This window comes from Trichechus manatus, unplaced genomic scaffold (assembly GCF_000243295.1).
Source record: "Trichechus manatus latirostris isolate Lorelei unplaced genomic scaffold, TriManLat1.0 scaffold00254, whole genome shotgun sequence".
In the NCBI taxonomy this organism is placed as follows: domain Eukaryota; kingdom Metazoa; phylum Chordata; class Mammalia; order Sirenia; family Trichechidae; genus Trichechus; species Trichechus manatus.
In genome coordinates this window covers 1,099,407-1,110,872 of record NW_004444190.1, presented here as the reverse complement: position 1 = coordinate 1,110,872, position 11,466 = coordinate 1,099,407, and positions in this window count along the sequence as shown.

The window sequence follows — 11,466 nt, the reverse complement described above, 5'->3', positions numbered from 1 at the left end:
GTTATGTGTGGAGCTAAGATGGATATGGGAGAGTGGAGAGAGGAACAGGAGCCAAAAACATACAAACAAACAAAAAAGAATGCTAGGGGAGCTTGCCGTTTGAGTGGAGAGACTAGAGACTATGAAATGGAGAAAAACAGAAAGGGCAAGAGGAAGAAAAGAAAAGAATGAATAAATAAAAATTGAAAGGTTAAAGAACCGCAAATTTCCCAGGGATCCCACCGGTGCATCTATGAGGTCTGGGGAAGTTGCTCTTAGGTGTTGCAGAGCAGCCTGTCTAGGAGGCATAGAGGTATACAACACCAGGTATTCAGGGAACAGAAAGAGAAGGAAGAGATAGAGAGACGAGAAACTGAGTAATGAAGAAAGATAAAAATGGAAAAAGAGGGAAAAGAAAACAAAACGAATTAAAAAAAAAACAAGAAAAGCCCCCAAAAAACAGAAAAAAAAAAAAACGAAAAAAGAAATGTCCTCAGGGATCCCTCTGCATGTCTGTGTAAGCCGAGGGGGTCGTCTCCTTGCCACGTGGCACCGCCTGGCCAGAAAGGGCTCCCAACTCAAGAAAAGGAAAAGAAAACAAACAAATAATTCAAAACAAACAAATGAACAAAAGTTCCGGGATCCCACCAGTGTGACAGCCCAGACTGGGAGACAGCTCCACACTCGTACGGAGCTCCACAGTCCCTCAGGAAGAAGCAAAGATGGCACACGGAGCCAGGTATTTGAGCGAAAGGAGGGGGAGGTGGTGAGAGGTAATGAAGAAATTAAAAGAAGCAGAGAAAAGCAACACCAGCAGCCAACAAATGACACTCAGAGAGCCAGTCCGTTCCGGTGTGTGGAATCCAAGCAGCCGGTGCTTCCTGGACAAGAGATTGTGGCTGCAGGAAGTAGAGGAGGCCGAGTGGGGGTGAAGAAGGGTGGAGGGTGGGAAAGCGTATATCGCAAATTACCAGTTGTTTTGTCTCCCGCTGGAAGCTCCGTGAAGCTGCTTTCTCGTACCCCCTGTTTGCTGGTCTCCGATAGGAGTCCAAGATGGCAGATCCTCACTGCGTTAGCTGGTAGGGGACCTCTGCATGAATCTCTCCTCACTCTCCATTCTCTGTCAGTTTTCTCACTCCATTTGATGCTTTGCTGAGTTCTTTATCTCTTCATTTGATGTTTTAGGGTTTCAGGATTGTTGTTTTCTCTGTTCGGTTTAGTTTTTCGGATCTTTGCTGTGGAGTGACGGCGTGGTGCCTTTTGCCTACGGTGCCATTTTGTTGGAAGTCCGCTGACATCATTCTTAATAGAGAAAGGCTGAAAACATTCCCCTTGAGAACAGAAACAAGACAAGGATGCCCTTTATCACCAATCCTATTTAACATTGTGCTGGAAGTTCTAGCTAGAGCAATGAGGCAAGATAAATAAATAAAGGGTATCCAAATTGGTAAGGAAGAAGTTAAACTGTCCCTGTTTGTGGATGATATGATACTATACACAGAAAATCCAAAAGAGTCAATGAGAAAACTACTGGAACTAAAAGAAAGATTCAGCAGAGTAGCAGGATACAAGACAAACACAGAAAAATCAGTTGGATTCCTATACACCAATAAAGAGAATGAGGAAAAAGAAATCAGCAAAAAAATACCATTTATAATAGCCCTTAAAAAAATAAAATTCTTAGGAATAAATCTAACCATTGATGTAAAACATCCATACAAAGAAAACTACAAAACATTACTGCAAGAAACCAAAAGACATCTACATAAATGGAACAACATACCATGCTCGTGGATAGGTAGACTCAACATTGTGAAAATGACAATTCTACTCAAAGCAACTTACAAATACAATGCAATCCTGATCCAAATACCAACAACATTCTTTAAAGAGATGGAAAAACTAATCATTAACTTTATATGGAAAGGGAAGAAGCCCTGGATAATGAAGCATTACTGAAGAAGAAGAAGAAAGTAGGAGGACTCACACTACCTGACCTCAGATCCTACTATACAGCTATGGTAGCCAGAACAGCCTAGTACTGGTACAACGACAGATACATTGACCAGTGGAACAGAATTGAGAACCCAGATGTAAATCCATCTTTTGAAGTCTTTTGAAGAGCATAGGTGTTTGATTTTTAGAAGATCCCAGTTATCTAGCTTATCTGTTGGAATTTGTGCATTGATGGTTTGGGTTTGTATCCTGTTAATGCCATGTATTAGGGCCTGTAGAGTTGGTCCTATTTTTTCTTCTATGAACTTTATAGTTTTTGGCTTTATATTTAGGTCTTTGATCCATTTTGAATTAGTTTTTCTATATGGTGTGATGTATGGGTCGTGTTTCATTTTTTTTTGCAGATGGATATCCAATTTTGCCAGCACCATTTGTTAAAGAGACTGTCTTTTCCACATCTGATGGACTTTGGGCCCTTGTCAAAGATCAGGCGACCATAGGTGGATGAATTATGAATTATGAATTGCATAAGGGTACCTAATGCCTAATGAGGTAGTGGTGGTTCAGTTGTTGAATTCTCACCTTTCATGTGGGTGACCCAGGTTCAATTCCTGGCCAAAGCACCTCATGTGCAGCCACTGCCCATCTGTCAGTGGAGACTTGTGTTGCTATGATGCTGAACAAGTATCAGTGGAGCTTCCAGACTAAGATGGACTACAAAGAAAGGTCTGGTGAAAATCAGCCAGTCATCCCTGTGGATGACAACAATCCAATCAGCAGCCAATCATGGAGGTGGCCCGGGACCGGGCAGCGTTTTGTTCCTTTGTGCATGGAGCTACCATGAGTCGGGGCCGACTCGAGGACAGCCAACAACAACAACAACACCTAATGCCTAGTGTTGATGCTCAGAAAAGGAAGGAAATCACCGAGCAGGCATTGGAAAGCGTGATCTGTTCCAATTTCTAGTTCACTCTCATTTGGGGCTGTCGTTGTTCCTATGACTCCTAAATAGCTTTGATCTCGGGGACAGGACAACAGACTACTTCAATTTTCTTGAAAATTTCCTATTTATTTATGTTTATATCATATCTGAAGACATGTATTACGTGGTTCCTCCCCCGTGTTTCCTCAGCTGCAGTTTTGTAATTTATTTTGCCAGGCTCTGCATGTCCTTGGCGTACGAAGCCATTAACTTGAGATTAGAAAAGTTCTGTGAGCTCTCTAAATTCTTTCCTCTGATTATCAGATCCTACGCTAGCTGAAAATAAAATCACTAGGCTAGAAAAGGAAAAATAATTGGCCTAAATGGTCATGGAAAAGTCTAAACAGAAGATTTTTTTTCTCTCTCCACTTGCAATGATTTATTTTCATGGCTTTATGAGACCTTAATGAGGAAACCTTATCTGTATGCCTCGTAATTATCAACCAAATTCCCATTTCCTGTCAGAAATTCCATAATAAGTAAAACAAAAATGGTGGAATTGGGAGACTCCTTGATCTCTGACCTGTATAGCTGAGGAATAATTCATTGTCACACAGAACAAGTGGCTATGCAAGCATGCCTCTGACTTTTCTTGTATATTTTACTTAATCTACATTGCCATCTTCAATTTAGTATAACTAAATGCAAATAGCTACCACCCATCTGTCAGTTCATCATACTATGGTGGCTTGTATGTTGCGATCATGCTGGAAGCTATGCCACCAGTATTTCAGATATCAGCAGGGTCACCCATGACGGATATGTTTCGTTGGAGCTTCCAGACTAAGACAGTCTAGGAAGAAAGACCTGGAGATGTATTTCCAAATATTAGCCAATGAAAACCCTATGGATCACAACAACATATTTTCTGGACGATAAATGCCCTTGGTTGGAAGACACTTAATACACAGTGGCCACAACAATGGACTTGAGCATGTCAATGATCGTGAAGATGTGAAGATGGTGCAGTACGAGGAATCACTTCGTTCTGTTGTACATGGGGTCCCTATGAGTCAGACTGACTCAATGGCAACTAACAATAACAAGAAATGCAAGTAGAGTGAGATGCTGCTGATTCTCCTGAATGCTATCTCATAGGTCGGTGATTTGGGTAAGGGGCGGAAAAATTTCCCTCTCAATGATTTAATATAATTTCTAGCCCAGCCTGGTTTATTCTGTTTGATGATGAGGCCACATGTGAAGCAGGGGTCTGAGAAGATGCAATGAACTTTGCAATTTGAAAAGTTATTTTCTTTTGCCATAGATTGTAGCTTTTGCCTGTAAATAAAGGTACTAGAATGTGGGTCACTCAGCCAAGGTGCCATAGCTACTGACTCATGGCTTAGGGGTGGACACCCACTAGCAGATTCAGGCAGAGAACTTGTTAGTGCCATAGTGGGTGTCTCCAAGCTTCTAGAACCAGAAGGCACAACTAAGAGGAGCATAAAAGAATATGCCAGAAAGAAGGAAGCTGGGTGAAGGCTTTAGAATCTCTTGAATTTTAGACACCATAGAATCCAAAGTAGCAAAGGAGTCAGAACACATCTACATTTTTATTTTTCAATTCTAGTTTAGTTAACAAGGTGAGAATCTTTCTTTCTTACACTTTTCTGTAGGTGTAAAATTTGTCATGCTCCTAAATAACCTACTAATTTATCTCTACTTGTTCTGTCGTTTTGAAAGAATTTTGCTAACACTTTAATTGTATCTTTACTGGCATCTGGGCCAGTAGTAAAAGAACTTGAATAATAATGTAATGATTTGTTTTAATTAAAAGAAATAGTTTTCAAAAATATATTTCCAAGTCACTATAGATAGGATTGGATAGATTTATATCAGGTACAAGATCTAGTCCAGGAAAAATTGTGAGATGATCCAAATTTGCTGTTGCTGTCTGTAGAGTGTGGGGTCAGTTCCCACCCTTTGTCTAGGCAGCTTTTTCCATTCTTCTCTTTCCTAACGGAAACAGACGGTCTCAGAAGACCAGGGGACAGAGACTGCTATGTAGCACACATGTAGTCACAAGATTTGGAATTGTTGGGTTTTTATTATTTTTTCCATTTATTAATTATGTCCTCTGACTCTTTCTCTGGCATTATTGGGGGTGTTTAAGTTCGGCAGGCTTTCTGGACTAATGAATGAGTTTGGTCAGGCCTTTTCTTTCTTGAGGGACAACTACAAGTAAGTCACCCTGATGTGCCAGCAGAGAAGAAAAGACTCTTGGCACGCCAGGATTATCCAGAAGAAACACATTTCAGGACCAAGGAATTCTATTAATTAAAACCCAAATGGTTTTTTGATTTAGAATGTTGCTGTCCAATAGAAATATAATGCAAGTCACATAGGTAATATTTAAATTTTCTAGTAGCCACATTTAAAAAAAAGAAAGAACAAGTGAAATTAGTTTTAATATTTTATTTAATGCAATATATCTGAAATATTATCATTACAACAATATAATTATATTTCTATTGGACAGCACCGTTCTAAATCAACATACAGTTTGGGTTTTAATTTACAGAATTCCTTCGTCCTGAAATGTGCTCCTTCTGGATAATACTGGTGTGCCAAGAGCCTTTTCTTTTTCTTTATTTTTATTTTTTATTGTGCTTTAGATGAAGGTTTACACAGCAAATTAGTTTATCTTTAAACAATTAATATACATATTGTTTTGTGATATTGGTTGCCAACCCCACAATGTGTCAACACTCTCCCCTTCTCCACCTTGGGTTCCCCATTATGAGCTTTCCTGTCCCCTCCTGCCTTCTCGTCCTTGCCCTTGGGTTGTTGTGCCCATTTAGTCTCGTTTTGTTTTATGGGCCTGTCTAATCTTTGGCTGAAGGGTGAACCTCAACAGTGACTTCAGTACTGAGTTAAAATGGTGTCTGGGGGCCATAGTCTCGGGGTTCCTCCAGTCTCTTTCAGGTTAGTAAGTCTGGCCTTTTTTTGTGAGTTAGAATTTTTTCTACATTTACCCCCAGTTCTGTCTGGAACCCTCTATTGCGATCCCTGTCAGAGTAGCTGGTGGTGGTAGCCGGGCACCATCTAGGTGTGTTGGACTCAGTCTGTTGGAGGCTGTGGTAGTTGTGGTCCATTAGTCCTTTGGACTAATCTTCTCCTTATGTCTTTGGTTTTCTTCATTCTCCCTTGCTCCAGAAGGGGTGGGACCAGTAGACATATCTTAGATGGCCACTCACAAGCTTTTAAGACCCCAGATGCTACTCACCAAAGTAGGATGTAGAACATTTTCTTTATAAACTGTGTTATGCCAATTGAGCTAAATGTCCCTCCAAACCATGGTCTCCAGTAATTCGGTCCCTCAGGGAGTTGGGATGTGTCTATGAAGCTTCCATGACGTTGTCTTGGTAAAGTTGTGCTGGCTTCCTCAGTATTATGTACTGTCTTACCCTTCACCAAAGTTACCACTTATCTATTGTCTATTTAGTGTTTTTCCCTCCCCACCTCTCCTCTCCTTCGTAACCGTCAAAGATTGCTCTGTTTGTGTGTAAACATTTTCATGAGTTTTTATAATAGTAGTCTCATACAATATTTGCCCTTTTGTGATTGAGTAATTTCACTCAGCATGATGCCCTCCAGATTCATCCATGTTGTGAGATGTTTCGCAGATTCATCATTGTTCTTTAGCATTGGGTAGTATTTCTTTGTGTATATATACCACCATAGTTCGTTTATCCATTCATCTGTTGTTGGGCACTTAGGTTGTTTCCATCTTTTTGCTACTGTGAATAGTGCTGCAGTGAACACGGGTGTGCATATGTCTATTCGTGTTACGGCTCTTATTTCTCTAGGATATATTGCTAGGAGTAGGACTGCTGAATTGTATGGTATTTCTATTTTTACCTTTTTAAGGAAGCACCATATCATTTTCCAAAATGGTTTGACCACTGCATAAGAGTTCCAATATCCCTGCAGCCTCCCAACATTTGTTATTTTCTGGGTTTTTTTTTTTTTTTTTTTAATTTGTGGCAGTAATGTCTGTGTGAGATGGTATCTCGTTGTAGTTTTTATTTGCATTTCTTTAATGGCTAGTAATCGGGAGCATTTCCTCATGTGTCTGTTAACCGCCTGAATGTCTTTGGTGAAGTGTCTGTTCATATCCTTTGCCCATTTTTTAATTGAATTATTTGTCTTTTTGCTGTAGAGGTGTTGGATTTTCCTACAGATTTTAGAGATAAGACCTTTGTCGAATTTGTTATAGCCAAAATTTTTCCCCCAGTCTGTAGGTTCTCTTTTTACTCTTTTAGTGAAGTCTTTTGATGATCGTGTTTAATTTTTAGATGATCCCAGTTATCTAACTTATCTTCTAGTGATGGTTTATTGTTAGTTATGGTTTCTATCTTGTTTATGCAGTGTATTAGGGACTCTAGCATTGACCCTATTTTTTCCTCTATGATTTTTATAGTTTTTGGTTTTATTTTTAGGTCTTTGATCCATTTTGAATTAGCTTTTATGTATGGTGTGAGGAACTGGTCCTGTCTCATTTTTTTTGCAGGTGGACATCCAGTTTTGCCAGCATTATTTGTTAAAAAGCCTGTCTTTTCCCCATTTAATGGACTTTGGGGTTTTGTCATAAGATCAGGTGACCATACGTAAATGGATTTACATCTGGGTTCTCAATTCTGTTCCTTTGGTCAATATGTCTGTCGTTGTACCAGTACCAGGCTGTTTTGACTACCATAGCTCTATAGTAGGTTCTGAGGTCAGGTAGTGTGACTCCTCCTACTTTATCCTTCTTCATTAGTGCTTTAATTATCTGGGGCTGCTTCACTTTCTATATAAAGTTAATGATTAGTTTTTCCATCTTGTTAAAGAATGCTGTTGGTATTTGGATCAGGATTGCATTGTGTCTGTAGATTGCTTTGGGTAGAATTGTCATCTTCACAATGTTGAGTCTACCTATCCATGAGCATGGTATGTTTTTCCATTTATGTAGGTCTCTTTTGGTTTCTTGCAGTGGTGTTTTATAGTTTTCTTTGCATAGGTCTTTTACGTCCCTGATTAGATTTATTCCTAAGTATATATATTTTTAAGGGACTATTATAAATGGTATTGCTTACCTAATTTTCTTTTCATAGTTATCTTTATTGGTGTATAGGAATCCAACTGATTTTTGTATGTTCATCTTGTAGTTTGCTACTCTGCTGAATCTTCCTATTAGTTCCAGTAGTTTACTTGTGGAGTCTTTTGGTTTCTCTATGTATAGTATCATATCACCCTCAAATAGGGACTGTTTTACTTCTTTCTTACCAATCTGGATGTCCTTTATTTCTTTTTCTTGTCTTATTGAAGAGCCTTTTCTTTTGCACTGAGTTTTTGAACACCCACACATCTGTCAGTTTGTCATAATGTGGAGATTTGTGTTTTGCTGTGATGCTGGAAGCTATGTCACTGGTATTCAAATACCAGCAGGGTTATCCATGGTGGACAAGTTTTAGCTGAGCTTCCAGACTAAGACAGATAGGAAGAAGAACCTAGCAATCTACTTCTGGAAATGATTAACCAGTGAAAACCTTATGAATAGCAGCAGAACATTGTCTAATATTGTCATGCATTGAATTATGTCCCCCCAAAAATGTGTGTATCAATCTGGTTGGGCCATGTTTTCCAGTATTGTGTGGTTGTCCTCCATGTTGTGATTGTAATTTTATGTTAAAGAGGGTTAGGGTGGGATTTGAACACCACCCTTACCCAGGTCACATCCCTGATCCAATGTAAAGGGAGTTTCCCTGGGGTGTGGCCTGCACCACCTTTTATCTCTCAAGAGATAAAAGGAAAAGGAAGCAAGCAGAGAGTTGGGGACCTTATACCACCAAGAAAGCAGTGCCAGGAGCAGAGCGTGTCCTTTGGACCTGAGGTTCCTGCTCTGAGATGCTCCCAGAACAAGGGAAGATTGATGAAACAGACCTTCCTCCAGAGCCAACAGAGAAAGTGTTCCCTTGGAGCTGACGCCCTGAATTTAGACTTGTAGCTTACTGGACTGTGAGAGAACAAACTTCTCTTTGTTAAAGACATCCACTTGTGGTATTTCTGTTAGAGCAGGGCTAGATGACTAAGACAGATATAGTGCCAGAAGATAAGCCCCTCAGGTTGGAAGGCATTTGAAATACCACTAGGGAAGAACTGCCTCCTCAAAGTAGAATCGACCTTAATGATGTAGATAGAGTCAAGCTTTCAAGACCTTCATTTGCTGATGTGGCACGACACAAAAAGAGGAGAAACTGCTGCAAACATCATTAATAATAGGAACATGGAATGTACAAAGTAAATCTAGGAAAACTGGAATTGGTTAAAAATGAAATGGAACACCAACATTGATATCCTAGACATTAGTGAGCTGAAGTGGACTGGTATTGGCCATTTTGAATCTGACAATCAGTCTACTATGCCAGGAATGACAAATTGAAGCAGAATGATGTCACATTCATTGTCAAAAAGAACATTTCAAGATCTATCCTGAAGTATAATGCTGTCAGAGATAGGATAATATCTATACACCTACAATGAAGACTGGTTAATATGACTATTTTATTCAAATTTATACACCAATCACTAAGGCCAAAGATGAAGAAATTGAAGATATTTACCAACTTCTGCAGTCTGAAATTGATCAAACATGCAATAAAAATGCATTGATAATTACTGGTGATTGGAATGTGAAAATTGGAAACAAAGAAGAAGGAGTGGTATTTGGAAAATATGGCCTTGGTGATAGAAATGACATCAGAGATCACATGATAGAATTTTGCAAGACCAACAACTTCTTCATTGCAAATACCTTTTTTAAAACCACTTAAACAGTGACTGTGTGCATGGATCTCACCAGATGGAATACATAGGAATCAAATCAGCTACATCTTGGAAAGAGATGATGGAGAAGCTTAATATCATTAGTCAGAACAAGGCCAGGGGTCAATTGTGGAACATACCATCAATTGCTCATATGCAAGTTCAAGATGAAGTTGAAGAAAATTAGAGCAAGTCCACGAAAGCCAAAGTATGACCTTGAGTATATCCCACCTGAATTTAGAGAGCATCTCAAGGATAGATTTGACACACTGAACACTAATGACTGAAGACCAGATGAATTGTGGAATCACCTCAAGGACATTGTACATGAAGAAAGCAAGAGGTCAATAAAAAGACAGGAAATAAAGAAAAGACCAAAATGCATGTTAGAAGAGACTCTGAAAGTTTATCTTGAATGTAGAGTAGCTAAAGCAAAAGGAAGAAATGATGAAGTAAAAGAGCTGAACAGAGGATTTCAAAGGGAGGTTCGAGAAGACAAAGTAAAGTATTATAAGACACTTGCAAAGACCTGGTGACAGAAATCCAAAAGGGAAGAACATACTTGGCATTTCTCAAGCTGAAAGAACTGAAGAAAAAATTCAAGCCTCTAGTGGTAATATTGAAGGATTCTGTGGGGAAAATACTAAATGACAAAAGAAGTGTCAAAAGAAGATTGAAGGAATACACAGAGTCACTGTACCAAAAAGAATCGATCAACATTGAACCATTTCAGGAGGCAGCATATGATCAAGAACCATCGGTACTGAAGGAAGAAGTCCAAGCTGCACTGATAGCATTGGCAAAAAACAAGCCTCCAGGAACTGACAGAATACCAATTGAGATGTTTCAACAAATGGATACAGTGCTGGAAGTGCTCACTTGCCTATGCAAAGAAATTTGGAAGACAGATACCTGGTCAACCAACTGGAAGCGATCCATATTTGTACCCATTCCAAAGAAAGGTGACCCAACAAAATACAGGAATTATCGAACAATATTATTAATATCACACGCAAGTAAAATTTTGCTGAAGATCATTCAAAAGCGCTTGTAGAAGTACATTTCGGGGAACTGCCAGTAATTCAAGCTGAATTCAGCAGAGGATGTGGAACAAGGGATATCATTGCTGATGTCAGATAGATCATGGCTGAAAGTAGAGAATATCAGAGAGATGTTTATCTGTGTTTTATTAGACTTGCAAAGATTTTCAACTGTGTGTATCATAACAAATTATTAATAACATAGCAAAGAATGGGAATTCCAGAACACTTAATTGTGCTTATGAGGAACTTGTACACAGATCAAAAGTCAGTCATTCAATCAGAACAAAGAGGGTACTGTGTGGTTTAAAGTTGGGAAAGATGTGTTTCAGGGTTTTATCCTTTCATCACACTTATTCAATCTGTATGCTGAGCAAATAATCCGAAAAGCTGGACTATATGAAGAATAATGCAGCATCCGGATTGGAGGAATACTCATTAGCAACCTGCACTATGCAGATGACACAACCTTGCTTGCTGAAAGTGAAGAAGACTTGGAGCATTAACTGATGAACATCAAAGACCATAGCCTTCAGTATGGATTCCACCTCAACATAAAGGAAACAGAAATCCTCACAAATAGACCAATATTCAAATATTCAATGTCATGATAAACAGAGAAAAGACTGAAATTGTCAAGGATTTGATTTTACTTGGATTCACAATCAACACCCATGGAAGTAGCAGTCAAGAAATCAAATG